The sequence below is a fragment of the Mastomys coucha genome, unplaced genomic scaffold, assembly GCF_008632895.1.
Source record: "Mastomys coucha isolate ucsf_1 unplaced genomic scaffold, UCSF_Mcou_1 pScaffold8, whole genome shotgun sequence".
Taxonomy (NCBI): domain Eukaryota; kingdom Metazoa; phylum Chordata; class Mammalia; order Rodentia; family Muridae; genus Mastomys; species Mastomys coucha.
This window is the reverse complement of record NW_022196914.1, coordinates 53,670,738-53,682,352: the sequence shown is the minus strand read 5'-3', so window position 1 is coordinate 53,682,352 and position 11,615 is coordinate 53,670,738. Positions and strand designations below refer to the sequence as shown.

At 40.9% G+C, this 11,615-nt stretch overlaps 1 pseudogene; it reads right to left on the bottom strand.

Annotated features, from left to right (window-relative positions):
* Window positions 1-5,026: 5,026 nt before the first annotated feature.
* Window positions 5,027-11,615, bottom strand: part of LOC116083297 — a 10,384-nt pseudogene continuing 3,795 nt past the window's right edge.

Sequence of the window (11,615 nt, the reverse complement as noted above, 5' to 3'; positions counted from 1 at the left end):
AATGGAATAGAATTGAAGACCCAGAAATAAACCCACACACCTACAGTCATGTGACCTTTGACAAAGGAGCTAAAACCATCCAATGGAAAAAGACAGCATTTTCAACAAATGGTGCTGGTTCAACTGGAAGTTAGCATGTAGAAGAATGCAAATTGATCCATTCTTATCTCCTTGTACAAAGCTAAAGTCCAAGTGGATCAAGGACCTCCATATAAAACCAGATACACTGAAACTAATAGAAAAGGAAGTGGAGAAGAGCCTCGAGCACATGGGCACAGGAGGAAATTTTCTGAACAGAACACCAATAGCTTATGCTCTAAGACCAAGAATTGACAAATAGGACCTCATAAAATTACAAAGCTTCTGTAAGGCAAAGGACACTGTCAATAGGACAAAATGGCAACTAACAGATTGGAAAAAGATCTTTACCAATCCTATATCTGATAGAGGGCTAATATCCAATATATACAAAGAACTCAAAAAGTTAGACTCCAAAGAACCAAATAACTCCAAATAACCCTATTAAAAAGTGGGCTACAGAGCCAAACAAAGAATTCTCAACTGATGAATACCAAATGGCTGAGAAGCACCTAAAGAAATGTTCAACATCTTTAGTCATCAGGGAAATGCAAATCAAAACAACCCTGAGATTCTATCTCACACCAGTCAGAATGGCTAAGATCAAAAACTCAGGTGACAGCAGATGCTGGTGAGGATGTGGAGAAAGAAGAACACTCCTCCACTGCTGGTGGAATTGCAAGCTGGTGCAACCACTCTGGAAATCAGTCTGGCAGTTTTTTCAGAAAATCGGCCATAGTAAAAGAGGACCCAGCTATACCACTCCTGGGCATATACCCAGAAGATGCTCCAACATGTAATTAGGATACATGCTTCACTATGCTCATAGCAGCCTTATTTATAATAGCCAGAAGCTGGACAGAACCCAGATGCCCCTCAATAGAGGAAGGGATACAGAAAATGTGGTACGTTTACACAATGGGATACATCTTAGCTGCATATGTAGATAGAGGATGGCCTTGCTGGACATCAATGGGAGGAGAGGCCCTTGGTCCTGAGAAGGCTTGATGCCCCAGTGTAGGGGAATGCCAGGACAGGGAAGCAGGAATGGGTGGGTTGGTGAGTAGGGGGGTAGGGGGATTGGATAGGGGGTTTTCGGAGGGGAAACCAGGAAAGGGGATAACATTAGAAATATAAATAAAGAAAATATCTAATGAAAAAAGAAAGAAAAAGCACATGGTAAATAAATAAATATTAAAATAAATAAATAAATAAATAAATAAATAAATAAATTATACCTAGAAAAAATAATTTTGATGTTCTGTTACATAGTAGGTTGACCACAAATAATGGAAGTGGAGTGTATCTTTAAAAACAGAAGAATTTTTAATTATTATTATTTTTACCACAAAGAAATAATAATGTTTAAGGAAATGAAAGTTTGATTTGAACATCAAATGTGTATCTGTATTCAACTACCACATGGTCTCTCTCTCTCTCTCTCTCTTTCTCTCTCTCTTTCTCTCTCTCTCTCACACACACACACACACACACACACACACACACACTGACGGACAGAGACAGAGACAGAAACAGAGATTATATCAATTAAAAACTTAAGACATAAAATACTTTTAAATGCGTTTTTAAAAGCGATAGGATAGACATAAGCATTGCTAATCAAGCCAGTGAACACATAGCTGTGTTTCATATTCTTCCTCATGCTTTTTTCAGCTATAAAGACACACTCAGCCCTGGTGTGATAGTGCACACCTGTGATCCCAGTACTCAGGAGGCTGAGGCAGGGAAACACTGGATTGTTATAGTATAGTAAGCGCTAGCGCTAGAATGATGGGTTTTCCTCATTGTAGGCTGCTTCAGTTTGGCTGTGATATATTGTTCATACTCTAATATTCTTTCCTGAAGCAGTGAATCTTGACCTTTTTTCCCCTTTAGGTTTGGGCTGGACTTGACTTTCTTCTAGCAAAGATGAGAATCTGTACAGGATGACGGCCTCCAGAACTGGCAGAGTGGATGCACTCACGGTTAGGAGAGTGCAGCTTCAATCCTGAGTCTGCCCTGCCATCCTCTCTTCTCCATCTTTCTTTCATTCTACTTTTTCAACTGGGAGAGCAGCCTCCAAGAGTCTTGCTTTTGTTCCAGTATTGCATGATGTGGTCTTGAAATCTATTCCAACAACTAGAGGAGCAAGCTCAGCAGTAAATTCTCCCATTCCTTCAGACAGACACCTGCACTATAACCTCATGAGACTCCCTGAAGAACCACTCTTGCTGAAGTTTCCAACTCTCAGATCTCATAGGGGACACAGGATACTTGACGTTTACAGCAGTAAGCTTTGGGGGATAATTTGTTGAACAGCATTAGATAACTAATGTAAATTTTTTATTTGTTTTTTGTTTGTTTGTTTGTTTTTCGAGACAGAGTTTCTCTGTGTAGCCCTGGCTGTCCTGGAACTCACTCTGTAGACCAGGCTGGCCTCAAACTCAGAAATCCGCCTGCCTCTGCCTCCCAAGTGCTGGGATTAAAGGCATGTGCCACCACTGCCTGGCTGTAAATTTTTTTATATTTATTGTTTTTTCTCAAAGAGGAAAAGACCTTTAAAGTTTTAATAATAATAAAAATGCCTGAAGGGTCAGGGAAATTGATTAGCAAGTGTCGCAGTTACTTTTCTATTGCTGTGGTAATACACCAAGACCAAGAGAGCTTAAGGAAGAGAGAGTTTATTGTGTGAGTACAGTTTCAATGGGTTAATCTATGATCGTGGTGTCAGGGATTGTGACAGTAGGAAGGAAGACATGGTACTAGAGCATTGACTGACAGCTTTCTTCTTGAGACAACATGAGGAAGAGAGAGCTAACTGGAAATGGCCTAGGCTTTGAAACTTCAAAGCCTACCCTCAGTGACATACCTCCTCTGACAAGGCTATCTCTTCTAGTTCTTCCCAAACAGTTCCACTAAGTAGGGACCAAGTATCCAAATATATGAGCCTATGGGAGTCATTCTCATTTAAACCACCACAGCAGGATAGGATGCCCATGGTCAAGCCTAATCACCTGATTTTAATCCCCAAGGCCACATGTTAACAGGCAGAATTGACCCTCACAAGCTGTCCTCTGACGTCCACATATGCACCATGTCACACACTTGCCCACACAAACATGATCACACACACACACACTCTAAATGTTTTTTAAAAAATGAAAAACTATTTTTTTTAAAAGCCTTAAAGTAAAACAAAATGAGAATTAGGAGTTTCCTTCAAATATTAGCTGAAAGCAAAGGCTGCTTCAGGTTTTCTGTGAGGATCAGAGTGACTGTGTGTCAGTGAGAACATGGCTGACCCATGTGAGAAAGGTCTACCTATAACTGTCATTACTGCTGCCTGAGTAACAGGAACTTTAAAGATCTTTGCACTTCGCAAGAGAGGAAAGTGGAGGTCCAGAGTAGTAATTCTTAGTTCAAGGCCTCAGAGCTATTGCTTCTCTGAAAAGCTATTTCTGAGAGACTATTTTTACTTCTGTTTATCTTGGTTACATCTGCTGAATGTCACATTTTCCAAGGGTCTCTCTTGAGTTTCTTGTATATAGTACCTCATATAACCTTTGAAATATTATATACATATACATATTCATATATATAGAATATACATATATATTCTATAAGAAACTTGGAGCTTATCACTTGCACACAGAACTATTCAGCAATAAAGCAAAACTTCCAGCTCTGGGCTTTTGGTAACAAGACTAGTCATAGAAACATATCCTTAACCAATTGGGGGGCATTTCATAATGTATTGTTTTGATTAACATGGGTGTACAGACTTTCTTACCTATGGCTTTATAAGAATCTTGGGCAGACAAATTCTGTGTATTTGATCTCATTTGTATGTGGAATATGTCTTAGATGTTATGTGTTAAAATTTTGGTATTCAGGGTGGTACCAGCAGACTATGGTAAAACCTTTAGGAAACAGGGCCTTATAGCATGTTCTTAGCTCACTGAAGGTATATTGTGGGTCATGCTCAAGCATTTTTGACCCTTTGCTCATTGCAAGGTTGGTTGTAGGACTCTGGCCTGTTTTCTTTCTCATTGCTTCCTGGCTCATGATGTATGTGGTTTGTTCATTACACAATTCTGTCATGACAACTGCCCTTGCTAGAGCAAACAGTGGAGCTGCTCAATCTTTGGACTGAACTCTGATACAAATTCCACTTGTAGGTTAGCTGTTACAAACATCCCATTATAGCCGTAAGGACTGACTATGTACTATTTTCCCCATTCAGTGCTGGGATTACAGATGTTCTGTATCGTTTATTATTGTAAGCCACTTTCATGTTTTTCTAAATATATTCACATATGAGACACTGAGTTTACCCTTCCAAACATTTATTTCCACATGATACATTTGTTTATTTAATTTCAATAATATTCTCCTACTCAATTCCATGTTAGATATTTAAAGGAAGTCAGTTCCAGTCAACTACTAAAAATTTGCGTGCCATTTAATGGAATTTAGCAGACCATGAAGAAGCTAAGGAGAAACTCCTATTAAAGACAAACTATAGCTCAGTGGTGGAGTGTTTGCCCTTGGTGTGCATGTGTTAAGTGAATCCTTTGTTTGATCCCTGTAAACCTTAGGAGAAGAGGAGGAGGAGGAGGAGGAGGAGAAAGAGAATCAGTGGGGGTACGGGGAGAAAACCAAACCCAGCAATGAGGAATGAGGGGGGCATACACAGACCAAATGCACCAAACTTGCATAAAACAACCATGATGCATTATTTTGTTTTTGGATATTCACAAACTAACAAACTGGGATAGTACCTTTTTCTCCCCCAACAAAGGAAGTAACAGAATTTCAGAGACCTGAAGTGACCTGCTTGAAGTTTCATAGAGTAGGAGTAACAGAGTTAATACTACAAGTTGAATATTATTATTATTATTTTTTTTTACTTAAGCAGTCTTTAATGAAAGCCGTGCATGAGATGTCTCTACTCCTGCATCTTCTCGACTGTTTCTTCCTTGTACTTGCCCTTCTCCTTTCCTACTTATTGGAACTTGGCTTTCCTCTCCAGGATCTTCTTGTGGTCCAGGTTTAGCTTTAGCCTGGTGATAACCACCTTGCTGGGGTGGATGCCCACATGGACAGTTGTGCCATTAGCCTTCTCTCGCTGGACTCGTTCAATGTAGACGTATTTCTTCCTGTACATTTGGACTACCTTGCCAATCTACTGGTCTTTGTAGTGTCCTTGAACAACTTGAACTTCATCACCCTTTCGAATGGGCATTCGAACATTATACTTCTGTCTCAGCTCTTTGGAAAGAGGGGAAGACTTGATCTTCCTCTGAATGTGAGAAGGTGCATTGAAATGCTGTTTGTGGTTCTTGCTTCGGTCAGAAGTTACAAAGGGATTGAACTTCAATTTGGTGGCTGCGATCCTCCCCAAGTTGAATATTCTTGAATGTCCTTTACTGACTGTCTTAGTCAGAGTGTCTATTCCTGCACAAACATCATGACCAAGAAGCAAGTTGGGGAGGAAAGGGTTTATTCAGCTTCTACTTCTACATTGCTGTTCATCACCAAAGGAAGTCAGGACTGGAACTCAAGCAGGTCAGGAAGCAGGAGCTGATGCAGAGGCCATGGAGGGATGTTACTTACTGGCTTGCTTCTCCTGGCTTACTCAGCTTGCTCTCTTATAGAACCCAGGACTACCAGCCCAGGGATGGTACCACCCACAATGGGCCCTCCCATCCTTGATCACTAGTTTAGAAAATGCCTTACTGCTGGATCTCATGGAGGCATTTCCTCAAGGGAGGCTCCTTTCTCTATGATAACTCCAGCTTGTGTTGAGTTGACACAAAAAAACTAGCCAGCACACTGAGCATCACTATAATGTTCCCTGGCAATTACAAATCTGAATCTTTAGCCAATCAGAATCACTCCCAACATATGCAAAAATAAATGCCCAAAAGTGTGCATTGTATCTTTATTTACAATGGTAAAGCCTGGAGACACCTAACTATCCCAGTGTAGATATCTGATATAAGTTATGACACTAAGCAACTCTATAAAATCATATAATACATATGGGTTTATATATAGAAACAATGACAATGGCTACATTATATTCAGTTTTACTAGGGAAAGAAGCTATGGGAAACTAGTTTCTAAATTAATTATTATTATTGAGAGGTACACAAATCAAGATGTGTATATGGAAGAGGACAACTTTGTGAGATCAGTACCCTCCTTCTACCTTTGTATTGTGACAATAACTGAACCCAGATTGTCAGGCTTGTACTATTGGGTGGCAAGAGCCTCTAGCCCCTGAGCCATCTCACTGACCCTTGAGACCAGTGTTTGGGCTGAATTTCCACTCAGCTGACCAGACCTAACCAAAATTGTGTCACTCAAGCCAAATTCCACATAATTCAATCAAAATTTTCAATCTAATTGGAAATTTTTAGCTACCACATGTTGGCATCAGAGTATCAGCAGTGCAGATTGGCTCCAAACTCTGACATCATACATCGGGGACAGGAACCCACACATCTCAACCACCACACATTTCCAGAATCCACTCGGCTTACCTCCCACCTTTACCTATGAGCAGTTATATCACTGTCAAAATAAAAAATAAAATCTCTCTCTCTCTCTCTCTCTCTCTCTCTCTCTCTCTCTCTCTCTTCCCCTCTTCTTCACTGCCACCTTTGCCCTTTTCTCTTACAATAAACTTCACATGGAACTGTTTGCCCTGGTGTGGTCTGTCTGGACGTGAGCCACTCTTCTATCACAATACCACACATGCCCACTAATGGTGGGTCTGCATTCCCCATACACTCTGGTTTCATTACTGTGCCATTTGTACTTTAGCTCTGGTTTTCAAGAGGTTCATAGGAAGAAATACCTTAAAAGGGAGATCTGGTCTACTACAATTTGGAAGGCAAAAGGATCATCTTACCACCCTGAATCTGTACCTAACTTAAAAACATCCATAAGAACTTCGTTAAAGTCTACAGTGCAGAATGCAATGGGTTACTACCCATTTCCCTAAAGGTCAACTCACTCCAGTCTCTCTCTGGAGTACATACTATATTTTACTAAATGAACTTCTGCTTAAACGGGTTGTTGTTTCTTGGCTAACTTCTTCCCTGCAGAAAACAATAACAAGGGAGAAATCTTTTGCTGGTAATGAAGAAGTCAGCTCAGGAATTTTAGAAAATTCCACTGGACCTCTCTCCTCTAGAAGGGAGGAGTTAATTACATTCCTCAGACTACAGGAAGGAGGGACCAACTACCAGGGCTGGTAGACATATTCCAAGTCCATTGGCCACCCACCTCATTCCCTATAGACCAATCGGTTTAAAAGTCACACTGTTCTGCCAATCATATTGTGCCTAATGGCAGCGGCTCTGAGAACTGTATAAAGGCTAGCTGGATGGGCTGTGTTGGGTTGCCCTCTCCCCATGTGCAAGGTGACCCCAGCATGATTGATTAAATAAAATTCCTCTTGCTTTTGCATCGATTCCTGTCTCCACGTTGTTCACTCAGGGGTCTCTGGTAAGTTAAGGCTCATCAGAGTCTTAGAGTAACATGCAGGTGTAATTTTAAAATAATTCCAGGCTTGCTCCAGCTAGATGCCCACAATGGTGATCTCACCCAGTCCCCACTGCTAGCTTTACCAAGCCGCTCTAGTCTCTGTCTGTTCCTTGCCCAGTGTAATGCCAGTTCCTCTGGCTGGCTTTGCTAAGCCACCCTGCGGGTGTCCTTCTTAAGAATGCCTAGAGCTACTGTTCGCATTCCATCATCCATCCACCCCCATGCAAGGGACTCTGATGATGGCCACCATGTGCCTACACCCTCTCACTGGCCCACTGAATGGAAAACACCAGACAATCTTAATATTTAAAGTCAACCAGATGATACAACTACTGGACTGGGAATCTGTTGTCCTAAACTCATCAGCTATTCTATGTTGGAATTTTTCCGTTGGCGGAGGCCACCACCAGGCCTAACATCCTCTGGGCCTACATCCTGCATGTCCTCTCTCTTCACTGTCTTGCCCCAAAAACCCCTTCCTTTCTTTCTTGTCCTCTTCCTCTCTTGGACTGGAAAACCCGCTTCCTTATCTTCACCCAGCGATTAGTTTCTTGTCTTTATTAGCTAATCAAACAATTATGGGAAATCCCCCTACAGTAACATACCTAAATTAATTGTAATTTTACCTTTTAATATATGTATGAAAAAAATTAAAAATAAGTGCACTTGAGCACAACAATCCAGTAACAATTGCAGTCTGTGGGTAGGGTAGCTGAGAAAGGGAGAGAAGCACGTGGACCCAACTTGCATGCTTTACCTTGTGCCGTCTCACATAAAATGTTTTAACCTGATTGATTAACGTCTATCGGACGTTACACTTCTTCTACAGTGCTTAGTAAGAACCCACTGTGTGTTGGCTCAGCACTCTGCTTGAGGTCCAGAATTGCAGAGGAAGTTCCCAGGAGGAAGTCAGTGTCAAGCTGGAGAGAGAAGCAGGACTTAGGGAACAAGACAAAACAACAGCTGGAGAACTGAGCAGGCAGTGCACCTGCCAGATGCCTGTGAAAGGAGATCCCCACTCCCTGCACCGGTCCCTCGGCAACACTGACCATCATCACAAACAGTACACTCAGGATCAGTTAAGCCACGCAAGCTGGAGCCACGTGAACTTCACGCACATAGGATCCGGCTTACCTAATGTTGACAGCGACAAGAATTGCTAGACAGACAAGGTTACTTGGGAGAGCCACACCAGAACCATGTGGTATCCCTCATGTTTAGCCCGTGTGAGGTCCTTTCTGGTTCGCACACCTGTTCTATCTGATCTAAGAGCTGTGAAGACGGGCCGGCCCCATGCCTCTCTTCTAGCTTCTGAATTTGCCGGCCACCCTTAGGTCATAGAAGCATCATCTGCAATTTTGCTTTCACTCTCATGTAGTGCTTTCTTGGTGTGACTTCTTTCTATCCTGAGAGACCAGATATACTGGGATCTTGCTTTATGACCTCCTTTGAACTTGGTTACCTCTGCTCAGTGTCCAGAAAAGGCCACATTCAACAAGGCTGGGGAACAAGCTCCAGTGTATCTTTTTGAGGAAAAAATTGCACTTAAAACATCTGTCTGCATCCACATTAAATTGACGAATTAAATTACTTGCTCATGATTATAAACTAGCAAACAAAGAAACCAGGATCCAGGGCATTCTTGGCTGTTCTAAAGTACTTCTCTTTCCCTCCCTCTTGCCTCTTTCCTCCCTTTTGTCCTTGTTTTACATTATGTGTGTGTACACATGCCATAGCATGTACACAGGGCAGAAGACAATTGGAAGGGATTGGCTCTCTCTTTCTACCATGTGGGTCCCAGGGACTGAATTAAACTCAGGTCACCACACGTCTTTTAGTTACTGAGCAAACTTACTGGCCCCTTTCTTTTACATTATATATATATGTATGTATATGTATATATATGTGTGTATATATATAGAGAGAGAGAGCCAGAGCCATTTTCATAGATATATGTAATATCTTTTGATCACATCCATCCCAAATCTTCTCTCCTGATACAAGCCCAATAAGTACCCCCCTTTTTCTTCTCACTGAATCTAGTTCTTGTTGCCTGCAAGAACATGGACAACTTACCAGTGGGAACACCTCCAGAAAAACATGATTTCCCACCCCCTAGAGGCCACCAAATAGTAATAGTTTCTCAGGCAGGGGTGGAGACCTTCTCCCATCTGTGGTAAACTTCTTGGATGACTTGATCTTGTTGCCGTGGGGGGTTATGAGTGGGATGGCCAAGTCATGTTCATGGTGTTCCCTGAGACTTGCAAGGGGTGTGTGGGGGGGAAGAAGAGCACAGGGGAGAGGGGAGAAGGGGAGGAGGAAGGAGAGGGAGAGAGACTTATCCTCAGCAATTTGTCCAGGGTTCTTTTCTTTTTTTTTTCTTTTTTTTTTTTTAAATCTTTTTTTTTTTTTAAGATTTATTTATTTACTATATGTAAGTACACTGTAGCTGTCTTCAGACACACCAGAAGAGGGCATCTGATCACATTATGGATGGTTGTGAGCCACCATGTGGTTGCTGGGATTTGAACTCAGGACCTTCGGAAGAGCAGTCAGGCTCTTAACCGCTGAGCCATCTCTCCAGCCCCAGGGTTCTTTTCTTAAATCAATGATTTTCTGTGAAAACGAAGATAGTTCCATCTCCCAGAGGCATTTTGTCAAAACTCATGGTAGAATACTAGACATTCAATAAATACTCAGTTAAATGAATAAATGTTCTTTGTGATATAGTAATGAGGAAACAGAAAATTTTTAATGAAATAATATGTAATATATGATGCAACATATATGATGGGTATAGCACAGCTCTTCATAGAAATTGATAATGTAATTTTCAACATATTATGAAAATACAAAGAACCCAGCAGATCTAAAACAGTACTGAATAATAAACGACCTGCTGGAGGTATCGCCATTCTAAACTTCAGGTTGTATTACTATGCATTTTGAGCTTTAGTAATATAAAAAAAAGCATGGCATTAGCACAAAAACAAATACTTTGGTCAATGAAACTGAATTGAAGGCCCAGACAGAAAGAAGCTCAGACAAATATGAACACCTGATTTTTTTTTTTAAAAATTAAAACCCCCCACTGCAGTAAATTCAGTATCTTCAACAAGTGGCACTAGTTAGCCTGGATGGCCTCAGCATAAGACCAAGTACCTTGAGTCTGACTGTAGAGGAGGAGGAGAATGGACATCAACTCTTGACACAAGAAAAGACTTTTGAAACAGAACACTGATAACGCAGGCCCTAAGATCACAATTAATAAAGGCAAGAAATGAAGGTCAAAAGCCTCTGTGTGGCAAAGAATAGTATCATTTGTGCAAAGCAGCAACAGTTTACAGAGTGGAAAAAAATTTAGCATTTATAAAGCTTTTTTCTCTTTTTAAAAAAAGATTTATTGATTTTATGTATGAGTATACTATAGCTGTCTTCAGACGCACCAGAAGAGGGAGTCAGATCCCATTACAGATGGTTGTGAGCCACCGTTGGTTGTTGGGAATTGAACTCAGGACCTCTGGAAGAGCAGTCAGTGCTCTTAACCACTGTGCCATCTCTCCAGCCCACATTTATAAATCTTATAGGGAGTCATTATATAAAATACATGAAGGACTAAAAAAAAAAAAAAAAAAAAAAAAAAAAAAAAAAAAAAAAAAAAAACTGGACATCAAAAACAAACAAGACAATTTTAAAGTGGGATACGGAAACTAAACAGAGAGTTCTCAAAAGATAAAACACAATTGGCTGAGAAATACCTAAGGATAGATCCATCATCCTTAGTGTCTTAGTTACTGTTCTACTGCTGTGATGAGACACCATGACCAAGAAAATTCCTAAAAAACATTAAATTAGAGGATCACTTATAGTCTCAGAGATTAGTCCATTATCAATATGGGAAGAAGTATGGGGGCAGGTGGTGTGGGGCTGAAATCTTATATACTGATCTGCAAGCAGAGAGAGAGAGAGAGAGAGAGAGA